This window comes from Trachinotus anak, unplaced genomic scaffold, assembly GCF_046630095.1.
Source record: "Trachinotus anak isolate AG129_WGS33_773 ecotype Australia unplaced genomic scaffold, CSIRO_AGI_Tana_v1 ptg000001l, whole genome shotgun sequence".
In the NCBI taxonomy this organism is placed as follows: Eukaryota; Metazoa; Chordata; class Actinopteri; order Carangiformes; family Carangidae; genus Trachinotus; species Trachinotus anak.
In genome coordinates, this window is record NW_027273852.1 from 15,991,442 (window position 1) to 16,014,104 (window position 22,663).

At 40.8% G+C, this 22,663-nt stretch overlaps 1 long non-coding RNA gene across 1 annotated transcript; it reads left to right on the forward strand.

The window, feature by feature from the left end:
* The first annotated feature begins 5,950 nt into the window (after nucleotides 1-5,950).
* LOC139631562 (uncharacterized) lies at nucleotides 5,951-15,309 on the forward strand. Its single transcript, XR_011693446.1, has 3 exons — nucleotides 5,951-6,170; nucleotides 13,172-13,336; nucleotides 14,716-15,309. It is a non-coding gene; the product is annotated as an uncharacterized lncRNA (long non-coding RNA).
* The last annotated feature ends 7,354 nt before the right edge of the window (nucleotides 15,310-22,663 follow it).

Sequence of the window (22,663 nt, forward strand, 5' to 3'; positions counted from 1 at the left end):
GGGAATTGTTTAGTTACATGAGTTACATAAATCCACATTATGAATGTACAGAAACAGGTGAAAAATATGAGAAAGGGAGGAAAAATGAAATTTCTTAGTGAAGCCTGTAAATCAGAACTGAACAAAAGGTTCTGTCTTTGCAGAATTTTCTGCATGGTTGAGTTTTGAAACTTCACCACTGGGAGGAAATTTGGTGCAGTCTAACACAGTCAGGGAGTACATCTTTAAGATCTGATGATTGCTTATGACTCATTCGGGTGTGTGTGTGTGTGTGTGTGTGCGCGCGCGCGTGTGTGTGTGTGTGCCTATACCCATCCATTTAAATGAAGCCACAGTATATTTTTAGATCTGATGTGATATCACGACGTTTAAATCTTTTTGTGCTCAGGAGAAGATTTTTCCTGTAAGACGATGAGATCATTCCTCCAACACAGAACTCTTACTCTACTCTAACATGTTTTATTCAGAGATGACATCATGCTACTGGAAGCCTTTGTTTCCTTCTTCAATGAAGGTCATGTGAAGCAGAAACCAGGCTGAGAGCAGAGTGTGTGGTGGTGAAAAACAGCAAAATTCGAGTTTTAAATCCTCTAAACTGCAGTTTTCTAGTTTGTACTTCTGGTGATTTTCTCCAAAATTCTGTGAACCAAAAACCTTATCGCACATACTGTATCCACCCACATACGCACGCACACACATACACACACACACACACCTACACACACTCACACCAGTTATGAGCTTCCCACATGGATAGACACAAGACGAACACACATGCCCAGTTGCCCCGCTGAAACACTCCGCTGTGCAGTCTGAAAGTTCCCAAACTGCTTTCCGCCTCCTCACCTCCTGTCTCTACTCCATCTCCATCTCCCCATCCGTCTTTCAATCCACCCATCCCTCATCTGTCCTCCTCTTCCTCCATAGTCTGCGAGTGAGGTGCTGGCATGAGACTTTCTCTTGGCAATAAAAACTTGTGGAAAGCTCAGCGTTTAGTAAATGTGGAGGGAAGAGAGACAGAAGGAGTGAGGAAGGCAGAGAAGGAGAGGAGAGAAACACAAGTCAGGGTTTAATCAACGCTGACTGGGTTGCCCGGGCGGGGGTGTCTTCTGCTGAGAGACCTGGGGCAACATATGACCCCCGGACACCATCACTGATGATGTGTCCTGATTTGGCCTCTTGATGTTCATGATCATCTTTTTGAAATTACAAATAGTCGAGCTAGAAAAAGGGACTTAGAGGAGGGAACGGTGACACACAGCTTTTTGTTTTCCTGCTCTATGAGCTCTGCTGTAAAACCACTGGTATTTTTATTGTTCTTGTATATGACCTGATTCTAGTTCAGTATATCCTTGTTTAAATCCAGCAGATTCAAGACAACACACATTTGATCCTCTACTGTAAAACTGAGAGGAAAAAAATCATACTGCAGCTTTGAGTGTGATAGCAGTAACAAAAGTTATTGGACCCATAACTGACTGTTGGCACAGAGCGGTGGTGGTAACACACCAATTAGACCAAATAGGTGGGGCTACTTAAAAATAATGAGCTTTGTGGGTTATCGTTGTATTTGCATCCAATCTTCAGATATTATCAGAGCCAAATTGAAAATGAGTAAAGTTTCACTTTACAACTGAAGTCGGCTTCAATCGTTTGCTGCAAATCAGAGATCAAGAAAACTCCTTCAAAATAAAACTCATGGCATAATCATTTAAATCTATAATTTATTTGTGCTGAAATGTCCGCTATGGACTGATCAGAGCTGCCAGCGGTTCATGTCCTCTGAAGTGTCCACCAACACACTGAGGTGTTCAGATCAGGACACAGTGAACAGACTCCATGTGCAGTTTCCTTATCTCTCCTCTCAGCTGCTCCTCTATCTGCTCTGCGCCATCTGTCATTCATCTGAATAAATACCACAGGTATTTAGGTTTTCTTTTTTTTTTTTTCTTTTTTTTTTTTTTTTTTATCGCTGCCTGAATATCTGCCACAGGTCTTTTGGATTTTGTCTTCATGTCTGAATGCTCTGAGGACGAGACTATCAAAACATGAAACAACCATCTGCTGCTCTTCCTCAGATGCACATGAACACACATGTACATCACACAGAACACCACGAGTACAGTGGCGGCGGCGGCGGCGGCGGCGGCAGTACTGGTTTATTTTCTTTCAGTTAATTTCACAGTTACTAACAACAGCAGTAAAGATGAAGCCTCTTGGATGAGTGGAGAAAGATCGTCAAGACTAAAAGACTTTTGATTGCAGGGAGCGTGCCGTGCAGTTTCCTGCTTCAGTGGGTCCTGCATTATAAGCTGTGCCAAATTTCAAGCGTCGCCTCCTTCAAAGTCCCCATTTACGTCAGAACAAGTCAACAAGGTCTGTCTCATTTCAAAGGCTCTGAAACGTATGAATCCTTCACAGCACTCTGAATCCCACAATCCAATGAATGTCAGTGGTTTTTGTTAACTTGTTATGTCAGGAAATATCACAGCTGGTTTGCACTTTGCAAGTTGGCAAGGATCACCTCAAGTTAAAGGCCTTAATGCACCGTCAGTTTCAGCCCTCACTGTCTTCGTCTGTATCAGGGGTCGGCAAGTAACTTTTTCTAACCAATTTTTTCTAACCCATCAGAATATAATCATAATAAAATTTTATTTTATTTTATTATTAGGTTTTACTGTTCACATGTGTGACACTGTGGCTCACAGTCACATGTAAGTTTGAATGATTTACTGAACCAGTGTTATTTTTTTCGTACCACACATTGCGTTTTGGCTCAGACATTTCAGACATCTGTCAAGTAAACAGCAGCACCTTTTAAAGTCAGAACTTTTCAGAATAAAAATAAAGCATTGCAACAAAAAACAAATGTCTCTCACTTATGTTGTAGACAAAATCGCTAAAGAGGAAGTGGGTTCTGTGGGTGATTGCTCCCCTGATGGAGATCTGTTTTCTGTCTGACTGACAGTGCAGCCGGCAGCCTGATTCTTGAGTTTGTGTCATTCAGTCTCAGGATTGAGAAATGTATAACAACCACTCTTCACTTGAGTGTAGATTCATTTGGGAATTATAGCTAGATGATCAGTCTGATGTTGTAAAATAAAAAAAAAGAAAAAAAAGAAAATAATCTGGCAGGTCAGGTATTATTGCTGGAGTACAGGGTTTGGCCCGCGGGCTGGGAGTTGCCAACCACTGGTCTATGATGACTTTTTAAGGATTCAGAGCCTGAAGTGCAACACAGCTACTGTTGTCTTGCTGCTTTGAAGTCGTTATGTGTAAACAATTAACAACACATCTGGTGGTATGACTACAGTAAATGTAATTATATTTGAGCTATAAGCTGGCAGACCCAACATTCATCAGCCCAGCGGTGACATCTGCAGCGTCTGGTAGCCAAGGATTCATCTACAAGATATCTGTGAGGGTGTGTGTGTGTGTGTGTGTGTGTGTGTGTCTGCTGTGATGAACCACAGGCTACAAAATCTGTCTTGTTGGAAGGATGGCTGGAGGTTAAAGAAGAATCTGAAGCAGAAGACAGAAAGCTCTTTAATTCCATATGAGCCAAGTGTGGTATTATTTTTTAATTTTTTTTCTTCAGTGTTTTCCCTCAGGAATTCTCCATTGAAATCTGTGTGTGTTTGTGTGTGAGTGTGTGCAGCCACCTGCTGAGCAGCGCATAGAAACTAGTCTGGGATTTTGGCGTCAATACTTCAGGGTCTGTCTGATAAGCTTGGCCTAAGGGGAGAAACCAAACCAAAATAACAACCCAGAGACAGAGAGAGCTTTTCTGTCAGGAAGAAAAAGCATGTCCAGGGACAAAGATGACAAGACAGCACAACAGTACAAGTACAGTTAGGCCCACATCAGATCATTTTATTTTTGTCATGCAGAAAATATATAGCCAACTTCAAATAAAATTTGGGAAATAAAATTTTACAGTCTCAGTGCCTCCAGTTGCTTCATCTCCATCACAGTTCATCATACACATCCACTGAAAATGTTCCAGCTGCCACTTTTCCATTATGATTTTAAACTGTTTTGACAACATTTCAATGGTGTGTTTTTCAAGTATATTGAACACGGTAGCAGCTGCTCATTTATGAACTAGAGAGAAATGGGAGAGGCTCTATACTCAGGGTGAGGATTGGTGTGCCCACGGTTAACGGGCTTCTTGTCCTTCCAGGGTTTCTCACTGGGGGTGAAGTGAAGAACAAGACAGAACTTAGCTCTATAGACGTGAGACACACACTGTCAATATCCCATCTATTAGTTTTCATCACTTAATGAGTACTCTGTCTTCACCAGATGTAGGCTGTAGGTATAAGCCTGCCATTGGACACCCTACCTACCTTTCCACTCCCCCTGCCAACTACTGTTTTCAAAATCCTTTTCACTGTGGGAAATAACAACAAGAACAACAACAACAACTTCCAAGCTAGCAGCCTATGCACTGAAACTGTCACGTTTTGAAGAAGATTTGAATATGTGTGCAATCACATAGTCGACATACGTCTTTGCTATTTTCTGTGGGGTTTTTTTTATCAGTGCTCACTTCTGCACATGCAAATTTTCCCTCAAAACAAGTTCCCCTCCAACACTACTTTGCAGGGGCACCGTCCAAGACTGTTGTGATTGGTTTAAAGAAATTAAAATAAGCCAGACCGTTTTTTCCCCTATAGCAGAATGATAGTGGGTGCAGTCACACCCGTCTCCAGTGCTGACACAGCACTGGGAGATAGGTCTGGCTAAGTGAGACTAGTTAATGAGAGACTGATAACGCTTTAACTTTACATGAATGGTCTTAAATATACTCTGGTAAAATATTTAAAAAACTGTAGTTTAACTACCGAATTATAAAGTGAACAGAAGCTGAAGCAAACAGGAAATGTGCAGCAGTGATGATTCACATTATGACTGATCCCCTTCATATCACACAGTATCATCTGATTTAGTGTTAATATAAAAAGAGTTGAGTAACGCAGCTGGATAACACTGATTCCTTGTATCTGTCTAGAGTATTGACCACAGAAATGAAATCTGTAATGCCTTAAAGGCTGGTTTCAGCTTTAGAGTGTGTGAGTGGCATTGCTGTGCAGACAGCTGATGTGATGCTGATCACTGTGTGAAAAACGAAGACAGGAAGAAAGAGAAGGACACAGACTGAAGGAGTGAACAGACTAAAACCATTCTGTGAGGTGATTCATAATTCCCACCTCTACTTTAATCTACTTCAGTCCTGCAGAAGACCTGAGGATGGGGGGACAACAGGATGTGTGTGTGTGTGTGTGTGTGTGTTGGAAGGAGGGGTGATACTGAATAATTCAACTGTTCTGCCCAAATTCTGTGGTGAAGCCAGGCAGAAAGAGGACAACATGCAGCGTGTGTGTGTGTGTGTGTGTGTGTCAGTGTTGGTGTGTGTGTGTGTGTGTGTATGTGTGTGTCAGTGTGTGTGTGTGTGGAGGGGCAGCAGAGAAGGTCAGGCATGTTGGGGGGATTTAAATGGGATTTCTTTTCCTTCAGCTTTAAAAAGGTGCAGCAGAGACACAACATTGAAATTGGGTCAAGGAAATGGGTGAAGGTGAGCAGTGTACCCCCACCCAAAAACACACACACACTGGAGGTCTGGAGGCAGCCCACAGAGTGAGGGCGAGATCACCCTGAAAATGTTTTTTTCTTTTTTTTTTCTTTTTTTTAAAACATTACCAGCATGATGTTATTTCGTGCAAGACACTGGCACTCACATCCTGAAACAACAGAAACTGAGCTGACAATTTATTTCCCCTTTCAACACAAATAAGTCTTGAATACTGAATATAATACTAAACAACTTGAGGTGGGTGTTTTTGCAGCTTAGCTCAACCTAGAAACTGCTCCCCCTGTTCATTTTCTGTGTGTATATATGTGTCTGGTCTGCAGTCATGTAACAAAGCATTTTCCCTGTTACCTAGCCGACAGTATCCATGGATGCAGTTACACATGTCTGTGGGGCTTTCTTTTTGTGTGTCTGCTTTGTGATGTCAAAAAGAAACAAGCCCATGTTGAGATCACCTGGAAGCAGATTCAGCTTGCCCGTGTTCTGCTCTAAATGTTCCCTTTCGTTAATGAAGAGGCAGATCAGGGCTGAGAGGACACAGAGGACCAGAGGCAGTGAGGAGACAGGCAGAGAAAAGGTTTGACCCAGACCACCAGATCAAACTCAAGCCTCTCTAACTGTGCGTTTATTCCGACAGGTGATTCGCCGTTTGGTCGATGTATCAGTGCAGCACAGCAGCAGTTACTGTTTGACTGGTTAGCAGGGAGCATTTATTAGCTGCAGTTAAAAATGAGGACAACTGAATGGTGAGATTAAAGGTTATCACAGAGGGCAAGAGGAGACAGACCAGAGGTTTAACCAGCTGGGACAGTGGGACAGTGGGACAGTGTCTGTCCAGCTGGTTAAACCACAACTTGATGAGTACAGTAGAATAAAGACCAGATAGAGTGATCTTGCTTTTCATTGTAGATGGAGACAACCTGAAAAAAGCCTCCTCATTATTTTGACACATGAATAGTTTTTCTTCAGATTTAGTTGTCTTAGTGTGGACACAGCCTCACCTGTATATAGACAGTAACTGGACTAACTAATTAATGCTAACTACAGCAATTTACATATATAATAGCTGAACAACACTGGAGATGTGGGCAGTGATTCAGTCTGAAACTAGGCTAAATGAGTGTGTGAGGTATATAAAAGTGCAGGTAACCATGGCAACAGTATTTTGCTTGATGTAGTGCTATTAGCTAAAAAAAAAAAAAGAAAATAGAATAACTATATTTAAATGTGAAGCAGGTCATAATTACACATTGAAATATTTAAATGCTGCTGAAATAAGACTATGGCTCTGTTCATAACTCGCCCACTACATGGTGAATCAGCAGGGTTTCAAAAATTATTATTAAAACGCCTGTCGAGACCATGTTTGAAAACAACACAAACACAAAGTAAGACAAGACAGAGTAAAGATTGCTCTGTAAACACAAATTAAAGGACATATAAGTCATGAAATACGTGTATATTGCACGTCTTGTAAAGTAGCATTTTGCCTCAAATGTGATGCAGATTTGTTGATATTTGAAGAATTATAAATATTGAAGAATTACAAATATCTGTGTAGCAATTAACATCCAAGTAGTGTCTGAAATCTATTTTTTTTTTTGTAATTATTGTCCGCATTTATCCCCTAGTGAGTTTTCTATGTCGCAAACACTATATAGTGGGTGAGGAAGTGTGTAGACAATCTGAACACAATTGAAGAGTCAGTAGACTCTTTGATGCTGTACTTATCACAGCGGTGCTTCGTCCTAAATGGATATTGTGTTTATAATACACGTGATAAAATTGTGATGAGAAATGTTGGACCTAGTGGATCTTTTGGTTATCAGTTCATCTGAATCCCTTTTCACTGTCCAGTAAAGGAGCTATTTGTAAGTTTTGCTATCTCCATCTAGCTAACGTTAGCATTAGCAGCTGTTTACTTACCAGTCTATTGGAAATGTTGTGAGTTCAGCGTCAAACTTCATTCCTTTACTCACCAGGAGCTGTCTCCAGCAACGCCAGTGTTAACTCTTGTTTATACTACATCTTTTCTTCCACTGAAGTTAGCATGCTAAGTAGCTAGTCCCAGCCTGTATCAGCACATCTCACTTTTCCATAGTGACTCACTGTAGCCTCCAATCTGTCCTGACAATGTAGCGCTGCTCAGAGCATGTATGACAACCTCTTGTATTATAAAGACAATGGCTGAAACTTTTGTCAAGCCACAATCACCACCACCTGCTTCCAGCTAAAACAGCATTCAGCGGCAGAGAAAACTTATATAGCCTCTTTAAGTGATCACAGATTCTCTCTCACGTATTAGAGTCTAATTCATTTGCCACAAAGAGACAAAACTGATAGTAAACAAAGATAAGGATGTATCTGACCAATGGCATTGTTATTATAATTATTGTTGTGATGAGGATTTCAAATTTCCTGTAGATGTCATGATAATGTCATTATCGTGAATTCTTATACAGTAATTGTGTAGTGACAATCTGATATAGTAACAGCCCTACCCTCTAGACAACACTAACATGCTGACGTTTAGCAGGTACAATGTTCATGTTTTGCAAGTATTAAGTCACAAAGTAAAATGTTTCACAAATTAAAACTGATGCTGGCACTAAATGTCAAAGTCAGTGGGCTCCATCCTCAGGGGACCATGAATGTCTATACAAAAACTTCACTTTTTAACAAAACGTTTTACCCAAAATGTCTCACCATCACCAAAACTATGAGTTGTTGGTCTTGTGCAATGTTCCTTTAAGTAGCTGGGCTCATCGCAAGAAACATTAAACTAGGTTGTGTGTGTGTGTTGTACACATGGACACATGGATCCTTGCATATTTGTGTAGTTGCTTTATGTGTACATTAGTATGTATTTCTTTTCTGTGTGTGTGTGTATGTGTGTGTGTGTGTGTGTGTGTATGACAGTGACAAATGGAGGCAGTCTCCAGCCCATCAGTAAAGTGGTTGCTGCTTTGTGCGGCTGATAATAGCTAACAATAATTGCTATGAGACTTAAAATGACTTGTAATTACATTGTGCATTTCATAACCGGGTCCTGAGCCCGCTACACAGCGAGACTTGCTTTTTAAGTCATGTTAACATTGTCACTTCTGTGGCACTGACAAATGACGCGGTCTGCAGAATACTCAGCATGGGCAGCATCAGCACAAGGTCTAATTCAATTTAGTCCAAATTTGTTCTAGCGAGCTGCTCATTAAGTTGGAGGTTTGTTTGTCTTCAGAAAACATTAGCTGAAAGTAGATCTATACGCTGTAATTGAACTCCTGTGTAAACCAGGTAACACAAACTCATCATTCAGTGTAATGACTTTCATCCATTTCACTGATAGTAATGGATAAGACAAACAGGAGGGGACACTGGCATATGAAGATAATTAATACCCCCCCAGAAAACAGCGCAGTGGTCAAAACTCTGCTGAGCTGTACGTGTCATTTCTGCTCGGAGCCTCAGTCCTTCTACAAGCTGCTGTCTCCTCACCAAACAAATTAAATTAGACAGCTAGCGAGCTATTAAAAAGGTCATATGGGAGTTTCTCTTTTTTCTGTTGATGGATCACATGTCCAAAACAAGTTTTAGGCCTCTAAAAGTTCAGCAGCAATGCAAACTTTACATGATTGCGAAAACCAAAACGACAGCAGAAAGCAAATACCCAGTACCGAGGTAACACTGTATGTAAATAAACACAGCATGTGTGAAGTGAGCAAAGTCTGTTTCACTGAAAAGAATAAAAGTTCTTATCATGTTCATTATTTTTAAAGGATTACAGTTGAACACAACATCATTTTCTAGCAAGGAGTATGAAAGATGACACAATTCCTCAGTTTGTTACTGTTATTCTCTGTACTACAAGACTTGCTAAAGCTTTGATAGAGCTTTGAAAGGTATTTTCAAAAAATCCAAAGGAACCTTATGTCTGTATTTAAAAAACACATATATATATACATGTCAATGTCTTTATGCCTCCACAGGTGACAGCCAGAGCCAGAGTCATATTGTTTTCGGATTGTCTGTCCATCCCATACTGATCTACGGACATGCACATTAGTTGAATTAGTGATTCTAAATTGCCCGTAGGTGAATGTGAGCATGGCTTGTTGTTTGTCTCTACTTGTCAGCTGTGACTGTGATAGACTGGCGTCCTGTCCAGATGGGATTGGCTCCAGCAACCCAGTTTGGATAAGAGGTATAAAAAAATGAATTAATTGTCTAAATTGTCACATGGATATCAAACACCGTATTCCTGTGTTTTGGATCAACACCCATCCATCCACTCCAAACCCTAACACAAACTTTGTCGCTCTATAGACTACGTCACCAGAATATTTCCTGTGCTCCTGTCTTACTTACTACGGCTGTTAGATGTCAACAAAACCTAACTATGGGTCATAGCCTGCTGCACATACGACCTATGGGCTCATTTGTTACAGAATAGTATCACACTTTCAGACTGGCGAGCAGTTTCTAGGCTTCCAGTCTTTATGCCAAGCTAAACTAAACATAGCCTCAGTTCTGAATTCAGAAATCATAACTCGCAGACTCAGTGAGTTGACAAAAGTTTCTTAGTATCTCTTTATGTTTAGTAGAGGGAGGTGTCTCTCTGTCTCTTGCATGCAGTGTCTCCGACCCAGCCTCCCCTGCTGCCACCGTCTGCCAGTGTGAACAATAAGCACAAAGGGCGATGACTTCACGTTAGGAATGACGACGCGCTCAACTGCACATTCAGCTCACCGGCATATCTTACATCATTCTGGCTGAGCATCAGGGTCTGCAGAATAGATTGGATGTAAGAACCGGCCGCTGTCTGTTGATGAAATCGATCATTTCATGCTATGACAGATTAGTTTAAACAGGCAGAAAGTTCTCCCTACGAGGAATCTGTTTTTCCTCTTTCACTTTTTAATATTTTACATTAATGTGAGGCAGTGACAGTCCAACAGACTCTCTCCTTCTCTCTCATCTTGATGCTTCCCATGGCTCTAACATGTACATCATGAAAGGTTTCTCGCCTATAAAACATCTATTGCTTTATTTTTATATTTATTTTATTCATACACTTTCAACTCCAACACATGCATTCAGAAGCACGCTACAAACCATAATGACACTGAAAACATGTAGGTTGTTGTAACTTACACATGAATGTGCACGTACAGACACACACAAACCCACATCTAATTGCCCTTTTTAACTTAGGACAGAAGTTGCAAAACAAACTAAAGCCACCAGCAAGGTCCATTAATGTGTTCCTGTTAGACCACTTCCTCTTTGCCTCTCTCAGGCAGCTGTTTGTCTGCTTGTATTGATCTCTGCTGCTGTCTGTGTCCATTAGTGGCCCAGGAGGCAGACTCTCTGTCGGTCTGCAGTGTGTGTGGCTCCGTGTGAAGGTTTATCAGATACTCACCACACACTGCAGAATCCCCCACAGCAGAGGCCTCTTATGCAAAATGTCACAATTATGGTAGACTTTTTAAAGTAACCTGAGATCTGGTCGATATTTATCTGTGTCATAACTAGGTTAGAATAAATTACTCAAATCCTGCAAATCTGAGAGACCTGTTAAGAGGCCATCATTAGAGAGTTGGGTGATCAGATATTTGAGAGAAAAAAAAAAACAAAATGTTGTGAAGGCAAAAATATACTTTATTTTCAGCTACTTTACACTGCCATGAACAATCACTCGGCATACGCGATGGGGTATTTTCTGATTCTTTTTGGTAAGAAGACGAAATAAGGGAAAAATTAATATTAATGATACTGAAGCACTGAAAGCCATTTAATCAAACACTCAATCAGCAGAAAAATTAACATCAATTTTCATCATCTATTAAAAAAAAACACTCCCTGGCTCCAGATTCTTTCTCCGCTTTATATCATTGTGGATTAAATATATTTGAGTTTCTGACTGTTTGTCTGACAAAACACGACATTTGAAGATGTTCTTGGGCATCGAGACTTCACTGCATTTGTTCTTGATTTGTTCTTCCAGCAAAATCCTTCTTGATGCTTTGATTTTTTTTGGTACCCCCCTGACACTGCCAAATCTGACTGCATAACTGACTGTATATATATTTTGGTCAGTTCCTTCCTGCAAGTGTCTCTGATTGAATGACACTATGCTGTATCACTACTGAAACTTCATGACATTTTGGAAAATATGCTTCTTCGCTTTCTTGCCCAAAGTTAGATGAGAAGACTGATACCACTGTTATCTGTGTGCTAAATATAAAGCGACAACCTGCAGCCATAGAATGAAGGAAACTGCAAACAAACTGTAACAAAACCCACCTCTTACACCTCATTCCTTTACATTCATTTCTTATTTGTTTAATCTGTAGAAAAAACAAGGTATGAAAACAACAAATCACCTTTATATGGGGGTTATGTGGTTTCTTTGTCCAGATTAGCTGCCGGACAACCAGGAATGTCTGATGTTAATCATCTAATACAGCATGAAATTGAATAACTGTATTTCCTTCCTGTCATTTTTCCTTTAACCATACTTGACAACTCTAGCTTACAGTATAACATTATACACATGTGAATGGAAATGAGCATGGTACTGATATATGATGATACTACATGACATCTTTATAAGCAGCACTTGAATTGAAACAGAATTGTCCATTTCTCAACAGGTATGAAAAACAAAGAAAGACAGTTACAGGGTCTGGAGTTCATTTTTTCTCCCTGCACTAAAATCTCTCATCTGACAGTATGACAGATCACTATAACCGTGAAAAAGAAAGAGCTTTCCACACAGTGTGCAGCACAGACCAAGAGGTCCTGGGAACTGCAAGATGAACTTGAATAGTCAGAAAGGACGATACACACAGCCCATAAAAGTTCATGACAGTCCAGGCTGATGAAGCAGTCAGTGAAACCCATTACTCTTGCCAAAGTTGATAAAAGATCTTGGATTATGTATTTTTATGGACTAGGAGTGTGATCACTATGACAAACATCTGTAGTCCACATTGGTTTTCAACAGAAGGCTGGAGCTAACCAAAGAGAAACCTGCAAAGACAACTTGTACTCATCTAGTTTGGCTCAAAGAAAATTAACTGAGGGCCGTACTTCTTGGGGACACCCACCCAGAGCCCCTTCTAGAATTTACTTCTGTTCTGTGGGTGTTGCACCCACAGAAGATGTTCAGTGTTCCTGTAAGTAAATTTATCTTACAAGTGGCTCACAGCCAGAAACAAGCAGCCCCCTTTAAGTGGACATGATGTTTTCCCTTGACCTAATATCACTTATATCGACTAACTTGCCTATTTACTTGAATGCACCAGCAGTGTGTGTGTGTGTGTGTGTGTGTGTGTGTGTGTGTGTGTGTGAGAGAGAGAGAGAGAGAGAGAGAGGGAGAGAGAGAGAGAGAGAGTGTGAGACAGAGTTAGATGCAGCACTTAAAACACAGCAAATATTCAGAGCAGCTACAAGAGGCTCATTAAATTTTGATGCTCTCCTCTCTCTGCAGCTCTTGTCCAAGCTAATGGAGGCTAATTAGTGCTCACACATACACATCATCATTAATGGGGAGTAACAGGCTCTGTCCTATTGATTCAGATGACTCCAGTGCTTCCTGGACTGGAGGAAAAACAAATGGTGCTGAATGCCTGAGCTGAGTCCACAAAGGAAAGTCTGTGCTCAGACACACGGAGCGAGGAAGTGTGGATGTTTTCTGCAGGAGAATATGTTCCTGCAAAGCCTCATTCCACTGCATGAGCTTCAGTAAGTAACTGTTTCAAATACGACGTGTCTACTGCATTCATTCGGTCGATTGTTGCTAGTATTAATGTCAGGGATTTCTTTTAAAGGTCCCATATTGTATAAAGTGAGATTTCCATCTGTTTTGATTATAAAGCAGGTGTAGGTTCTATATTAATACTGTAAAAGTGTCTAAGTGCTCAGTCCACAGAGAAATACACACAACCTGTGTTTCAAAATTGGCCTTAAAACGAGCAGCCAGGACTTCTGTCACTTTGTGATGTCACAACAAAGCAGTCACCACCCTCCATCCCCCACGCACCAAGCCCAGCCTATGCGCACCCACCATCCAGCCTCGCAGGATTTGGTTTTTTTGAGTGTTTACCTGAAATCTGCAATAATTAATATTTTATTTTATGTTTTAAAACAGCCAGCCAATCAGAGAAGGCTCAGAGGCTCGCTTCTGATTGGCTCACTGACCTGCTGTTGCTAGAGCTCCAGTGAGAAGCCTGGGAGAGGAGATGTGAAGCTACACTGAGAAGGCTTTTGATACTTTAACCACAAATATATCTTCTTATGGATATTAACACTTCATATAAATCACTGGAAAAGTGTTAAATATGGGACTTTTAATGACACTGATGTTTAGCTGCTCACTTCAGTAGTAAGGAATGGCCATTACTAAGAGTTACTGTGGCCTTTGAGCCAGATCAATCCCATCTGCCTATTCTCTTCGGACCTCTCTCATCAACAAGGTGTTTCCGTCTGCAGAGCTGTGCTCACTGGATGTTCTGTCTTTCACACGAGTTTGAGTGAACTCTAAGAGACTGTTGTGCACGAAAATCCTGGTTTCTGAAACGCTCGGACCCACTTGGCACCAACAATCACGCCTCAGTCAAAGTCACTGAGCTCATTTCGATGTTTGACATAACATGGGATGAGTTACTCACTCGTAGCGCCATCACGGCATGAACATTAACTGGTGTTGTGATGCATCCACAATAGATGGGAGCTCAGGTAGAATTTGCATCCAGAACAACTTTGCCTGCTTGATCTTCTCTGCAGCTGCTTCATCTGTTTTCCTCTGTCTCTGGGTGAGAAGGTTTTGTCATATGATTTGATGAAAGCGTCCAGACAGCAGTTTCCCCATCTTTCATGTCTGCTCAGAGCGGACAGACCTGAAACGTCCCGGTCAGGAAAACAGAAATCATTTCAGATCTTGTTTGACAACTTCTCAACAACACTGGACATATCTTTTCTTTCTTTCCTTCCTGCTTTCCTCCCATCTCTAACTCTGATTTTTAGGATTTTTTGCAGCCTGAGTTTTAGGAACAGCTAAGCCTCTTTCTTCCATCCTGCTATTTCATCCTCATTACCTGAATTACTGTAATTTTCTGTTCCAGCTTGCCACAACACTGTGATTGCCTGTAGGGCTGAGAGACAAGGCAGCAGAAGAGCTCCTCTCTGTGTTTCCACTGATGGACCCATTCAACTCTTATTTTGGTTTGTTTTCATCTTCTTCGTGATCTCCAAGATTACAGCATAGATTACAGCATATCTATGTGAATGGATTATTGGAATTGGATTTGTCTCTCTTTACCTTGACATTTCCCAAAAACATGATATAAGGTCTTATTTTGTGCATTATAGTTCTTTTAAAACAGTTTTGAAACGTCACTGAAGTGAAAATCTAATCTTGAAGGCAGAGCAAGGATCAGACAGTTTTATCACAAGATGTCATCACGGCTCAGAACTGAAGATCAATGAGTGGTGGCATCTTTTGCCTGAAATGACCTTTACTTTTATGTAACCAGTAACTCAGGGTAAATATTGCACACAGTAACAGCAATCTGAATTGGATTTAAGTATGTAAAATGTTATTTTATTCTATTTTCATTATTAAAGGTTGATGGGGTTTTTTTTGTTTTGCCCAGACTGTCCTAAGGCAAAGCCAATTTAGTAAGAATAAACACATTTTAATTAGCACAGTTCATCAAAATGGCACCAATGGAAATTTGATTTGTTTCCTGTAACAAAGAAGTCGGGAACACAAGGGGAAGGACCCAAATGCAGATTCTCAGGCTGGCTGAAGCAAAGGAGCTTGTCATTAATAACAACACAAGCGTACAGGTACTCCAGCTGGCAGATACAAAACTGGTTGCAAAACAGATCATTTAAACACAAAATCTCACAAGCAGACAGACTGACAAAGAGTGAGAGGAACACAGAGAATAAATACACACGGAGAGGGGAACGAGATGCAGGTGTAACACTTGAAGATGGAGCAGGTGAGGAAATCAATTTCAAAATAAAACAGGGAACGCCACAGAGTGGATGTTTTTGTGACACTGAAAAGGCCTACTCTTCATTATGTGCTGGAAACGACATCATGTCTCTTAAAGATATTTAGTTAATTAGGAAATGTTCATTAATTAGCCATACTGCTTATCATCAGCAAGGACATAGTACAACCTGGACAGGTCACCAGTCTATCACAGGCCTGACTTATAGAGACCAACAATCATTCACACCTACAGGCAACTTAGAGTCACCAGCTAACCTAACCTGCTTGATTTTGAATTATGGAAGGAAACTGGAGTACCTTGTTTGATCCTGGTGCTCTAATATTTCCCACCATCCAAAGACATGCAGGTCAAGTTTGAACCTCTTCTGGGTTTGTAACGGTGATGTGTTGTGACAGGCAGGACTGAGAAAAAACACTGAATTAAACCTTCTCACTACACAGGAGAAATTCACTGTCCTCCTCTCCCTCCTTTCATCTAAATCATCCCTCCTTCACCTTCCTTCGTCCCTCATTCTTTCCCTCTTTCAGTCTTTCCTTCTCTCTAACCCCACTAAATTTGACTTGATCATGTTTTGCGGCTGAGCAGGTTGAATGGGTTTAGCTGTCTCTTCTCTGGCCTCACTAATCCAGGATTTAGTCCAAAGCCTCAACCAAGACTCCACATTTCTAAACCCGGCAGAGAGAAGCCCTCCTTCTCCTCCTCCTCCTCAGACTCTCTGTACAGTGACAACTTACAATTGTGACAAGTTCTACGTGAATCTGAGAGGCACAGTCTAGATGTAACTAATCACCATGGTAGACAGCTGTCATGTCCCGTCCTGGTGCATCTGGTTTCCTCTGATTGGATTTACAAGAGTATAGTCAGACCAAACGATGGGTAAGCTGGGAATTAAATGTTTTTGTTTCATTTTTGAGGATAGATTTAGATCAATAATTTAACTGGAAAATATTTTCGAAGAAGAATTTTTTTGTGTTGCATTTCTGATTTTGTGAGCCGTAAACGGACCTCGTTTGTACTGTGCTTTTGTACCAGCGTGCCCTCCATTCCCCCCACACACCCGGTGATGAGGACTTAGCAGGCATGCAAGGCTGGCCTGGCCTTTGGGAGTAACTGGGGTCCAGTGTCCTGCTCAAGGACACTTTGACATGTGTAAAGGAGGAGCCAGGGACTGACCCATTTTCATAATGTGTGAACAAACTTTATACAAGTTTATACAGTTTTCCGTTTTTCCCAGATCTGTCGTCGGTGGACAGCTGCAGTGTTCGAGCTCTCCTGTACATGTCCATTACCCAGTGACCTTCATGTTAATGGATTTACCATGTTCATAGCCAAATGAAAAAAGCAAGTCAGCTGTGCACAGGGACGGAGTGGCTCCTGTTACATGCTATTTACACGACACATTCACTCACATTCAAAAAGTTTGAACACATCCTCAGTGTGTTTCTGTTGGAGATCAGATGAGCATCTGCCCATCGCCGTCTCACTCATCCCTCCTTCATCCCTCCATCTTCATCCCCTTTCTCCTTGAACTTCTCTCCTCAGTGCTGTCATGATCTATCAAGGATTTTAAAGATGTCAGTTATGACCTCACATGTTGTTACTTTCCCATCTGCTATCATTTTTTGTGCTTTGACATCTTGACCAATTGTGTCTCTGACGTGAAAGGACTGAGGTGGAGTCAGAGAACGTCAAAGTCATTGAGTGAAAAAGAGAAATGAAAACAGATGAATGGTTTATTTCTACAAACTGGAAAAAACTAAGTGAAGTCTGAGTATCTCTGTGTGAACTGTGGTACCCTTTATTTCTGCTGCTCTCTACACCACATCTTCACTTTCTTTCATTTCATAATTTTGGCTCAAACACATGAATTTATCCATCCAGCCATGATAAACAGCATCAACACTCCTGGGTATCACTGTATTATCAATATCATTATCATGTCTGGGCAACTGCTGGAAGTAAATATCACAGGGTTTATGAAAGGTTACTGTAATCATTACAGAGTATAGTTACTAGAATAGTACAAATAATAATAGATAAATCATTTTACAACAAAAACAACAATGAAAACTCAAATCACAATAACTGAAAGTAATCAGGTGGTTAACATTTGATTAAAGAAAATTGAAATGTTTGTGCCAAAAGATTGAAACTAACTCAAAATAGTTGGGGTCTTTCTGTGTGGAGTTTTGCATGTTCTCCCTGTGTCTGTGTGGGTTCCCTTCAGGTCCTCCAGCTTCCTCCCACAGTCCAAAGACATGCACATTAGGTTAATTGGAGATTCTAAATTGCCTGTAGGTGTGAATGTGAGTGTGCCTGGTTGTTTGTCTCTACATGTCAGCCCTGTGATAGAGTGGCGTCCTGTCCAGGGTGTACCCCGCCCTCGCCCAATGTCAGCTGGCATTGACTCCAGGCCCCCAGCCCTGTACAGATAAGCAGTGTAGATAATGGATGGATGGTTTCAATAGAGACATTTTCTCAATGTCCAAATACAACATGTTGTAGTTTGGGTGTCTCTTTATTTTATTCATTTATTAATTGTTCTGTTTTTTCAGTAATAGTATTTGAAATATTGTGTATGATGACATGTCCAAACTAAATGGACCCACTGAGTGACAGTCAGGTGGACTTGCTCTTACTTCTTCTTCACCTCCCATTCATTTTCCTTCATGCTTGTCTCCCACTCTGCTCCTCCTGCTCAACCTCTCCCTCTCTCTCTCTTCTTCTCCTTTCTGGACCTCCGCCCCTCTCCTCTTCCTCACATCTGTCTCTCCCTCTCTCTTCCCTCAGCAGCCTCTAACACGATTCAAGGTGACAAGTTCACATCGTCTTCTAGGGAGCCCTTCTCTCCTGACCTACTTTTACTGGCTGCTACACTGCAGCACACACACACACACACAGATAGAGACAGAGAGACAAACAGACTCAACTATACTAAATAATTGTATCCATAGCAGTTCAAACATTACACACTCAAACACATGCAAGCACTTTCATGCTCTGAAATTTATTTATCTGCACAAAGAGTCAAACAATCCTCTTTCTCTCTCTCTCTCTCTCTCTCACACACACACACACACACACCTCAGGATGATCACTTTATTTTAATTCCAACTTATGAATGTTCTTTGCATGCCCCATTAACAACACTGCATCATGTTAATCAAGCTTATGCAGATATGGAGTTACAAGCAAGCGAAATACATTCATGAGTATGCAGGAATTATAAATGTAATGTTGTTTTTATTCAACCTTTAACCAACCACTCTTCTGCCTGAGAGAAACTACCACTATGCAGAACTTTCATGAAACTATACTAGAGTTACATTAATATGAGCCTGTAATATCTCTACATATATTAGATCACGGTCTTTTCAGTCAGTGTGACCATTTTTGAAAGAAACTACTGTGCTGTCTAAAAGAAAAGATGCAGGTACAACGCACAGCAAAGTGTTCAACTGAAACTTTCAAAGCATGGTTTCTCGAAGCCGTCTGTCATTTCAATAGTCCCATCAGATCACATCATGAAATTAAAATTTATTTTGTCACTAAATAATTGCACAAACATTTTTGGGTAAAGTGAAAAAAGAAAGAACACAGACATTAGTGCAAAAAATGTGGCTAAAGCTAAAGCTAAACCATACCACTCTGTACAAAACACCATTTGGCATAAAATCAGGCGATGTATTGCTCTATTCCTACTGCACAGTTAAGGGAGCATGCTCAGTTGGTACAAGAGCCAACAAAAATCATCATCATTATTTTATTTTTTTATATGAAATGCAAAAATGATGATTCCAACTGAAAACATAACTCATATTTCAACTGCAATACCTGCCAAAATAATTGCAACGTGTTTTTTTTCCATTCACTTTTTCACTCAGTCCTAATGCTAACATGTGACTTTTACCATACTTTGTTTTTGATATTTCTCCATTTCTCCATGAAATTCATTAAAAAGTTTAAAAAGTTAAAAAAAAAAACCTTTATTTGTTAAAATTGATCACCCCAGGGAATATTTTAGAGACAATCTGAGGTTAAGATGGGCAGGATATATATATATATATATATATCTTCCTGCACATATATATATATATATAAAATCACATATTGTTAAGTCAATCATACAAAAATCTACAACCTAAATGCTTGTAGAATAAGGAGAAAGGAGAAAGGAGAAAATAAATTTATGACAAATATGCTAAACAAAAATACATAGATATTATTATTATTATTATTATTATTATTATCATCCACAGAAACCAGAAATTTTAGATTACATTTGTAGAAAAGCATTAATCCAACCCAAACCAAGCTGAGGGGTAAATGTATGCTTCTCTGTAAAACATTCCCCTCCCTCAGCATTTCTCTGCTCCAGCGGGGAAATGCCTCCACACATCGGGGCCCTGTGCCCCAGGGATGGCCGGGGCAGAAAAAGCATTTGGTGTTTACTGGTTGGCAACAGCAGAGACACAGCACTGCCAGTCTGCAGCGGGCAGGACCAACCAGGCTAAACCCTGCTGGCAGCGGGATGTCTAGTGAGACGCACTGACCTGGAATCTGGGATGTTAGACTAGCACTGCTAAATGATTCATTGGCAACAATGTCGATTAGAGCGACACCTTCATCTTTATTTGATATCAAGGCCAAGGAGAGAAGATGGGTGGTGAGTGGAAGAAGAGAGAGGAGGAGGAGAGGGAGCAAAGAGACAATGGAGAAAGCTACATAGCTCTAGTCTAAATCCCCCAAACACTGTGGAAAATCCGAGCGCAGACAGTGAATGAGTAAGTTAGTTTGAGCAGTGCACTTGAACTCAGCTGCTCTATGCAGCTCATGTAGACCGTATCATAGGACTGTGGTTGAACAGAGAGGCTGCACCGACTAACAGTGAAAGGTTGTGGTTTTACTGAAAAGCTCCTTGTGTGAATGTGTATCCCTGTAAAGCCTGCTCATGCTGGAGCACCACACTGATGTCAGTTTACCTTTTCTAAATTAAACATGACTCCTGATAGAGCCACTTTAATTTTCATTACATCCCACAATTAGAAAGCATAGCCCAAACAAATACTGTCCATTCTGCTATTGTAACAGTGTGTTAGGTCAGAATGTGATGCAGATTTGGAGGCAGGATGATTGTGTCAATGAAAAGAAGTGATTTGCTGAAAATTTGCGGAAGGCAGCATGAATTCATGTGAAGAAGCATCTATGTAAGTTGAAACTGTTTCATCTTGAGTGAAAATATTTGCACATATTTCAGGTCTTAGTTCAGAGTTCAGAGTCAGAACTGAAGACAAACATAGTCTACCAAACAGAATAGGCTGTTTCCCCCACAACATTATATAATGGCCACCAATCAATCAATCAATCAATCAATCAATCAAATGTTATTTGTATAGCACTTTTCATATAGATTAGTGGAGTTCAAAGTGCTTCACAGATGGCTGACAGGCGCAGAACCTGACCTGGTCGTCTGCTGTTGTGGCCCATGATCAGTCTCTAGGTTCAGCATGTTGCCCATTCTGAGATGCCTGTCTGCTCATCAATGTTGTAAAATTACTGAGATCACATTTTTCCCCATTGTGATGTTTGATGTGAACATTAACTGAAGCTCCTGACCTTTATGTGCCACATGATTGGCTGACTGGATAATTGCCTCAATAAGCAGGTGCACCAGTGTCCCTACTCCTGCAGGTGGGAATTAGTCCAGATGTTGGTGCTTGAGGACAGGTCAAGAGGATCACCAAAAACATTGTGGTTCATTCTCAGTGTACACTGACCAACCATTGTAACAAATGATTATCTTCATTACTGATCAATTGTCTGTATTTTTACAATTAATAATTTAATCACAAGCAAGCGACATCACTGTAATCAGAATGAACATGAGGAGCATTTTTGCATTTGCTTCTTGCTCTGTTTGCTGGAGTGTGTGTGTAGTCCATGTTTATTCAGCACAAACAGCCGTGTGTGCTGATTGCCATCTGATTTCTTACTTTGACAACGCACTAACAGCAAGGTGCAGACAAGTGTATCTGTCCATCAAAATTAAAACACACTGCACAACTCTTCTCCAGTACACCATGCTTTATTCACCAAACATCCTTGAGCTGTATGTGGGCTGATATGAACAGAGATATTTGGAGACAGTGGAGCAGTTTTTTTCCATCCTTTTTTATACTATAGGACTTTATTTAAGTTTTATGTTTGATCTTGTGTTTTTTCCTTTTTGCATTTGCATGAGATAAAAGTTGCATCAGCCAATCGATGCCCTTCACGTACACGGTCGTTAATCATTCGGCAGGCGTGCGTGAGCCTCTACAACCTACAACTTTCTCTGCATAGACACACAGAGATGCCTCTGTTTATCTTCAGAAGACCATAATTTCAGCTTTTAAAAAAAAACAAAGGATGAAAGAGACAAAGAGGAAGAGATTGATCAATAACAGCTCATGTTCTGCAACTAAACAATGAAGACTATGTGCAAAGTGGACTTAACTAGACATGAGCACAAACAGAGAAAACAGCTTTATTTTGCACTTCCTGTCTTTCTGACTGAGCTCCATGAAGGCCAGCAGAGATGGTGAGTGCAGCACAGAGGCAGCGCTGGCGTGGGTCGCAGCTGTGAACAAGCTGGCTGTGAGAAACCTGGCAACCAGCAGCAACAGCATCCAAACACGCACAAACAATCCCTGTGTGTGGGCGCATGTGTGCATCTTCATGTTCGGTTTCTATTGTCTGTCTGTTATGTATTGACCCAGCATGCTGTAGGCTGTGAGTGACTGCGTGCCCAAGCTGGGAACACTGAATGTGTGTGTGTGCAGCACTGGAGGACAGACAGAGACAGACACACACAGAGATGGGGAGATGGGGGTTGAAGTAAGGGTCAGATGAAGAGGAAGAAGTGGAGACTGTTTCCCTTTCTCTCTGTCCGTCTCCAGGGGGATTTCAGTGCTTCACTGTCTGATTTTCTCCTTCTTGTCATTCTGTCTCTGAAGCTATGTCCATACTAATGTGGAATGCTGAAATTGCATCTTTTTCTCTGTCT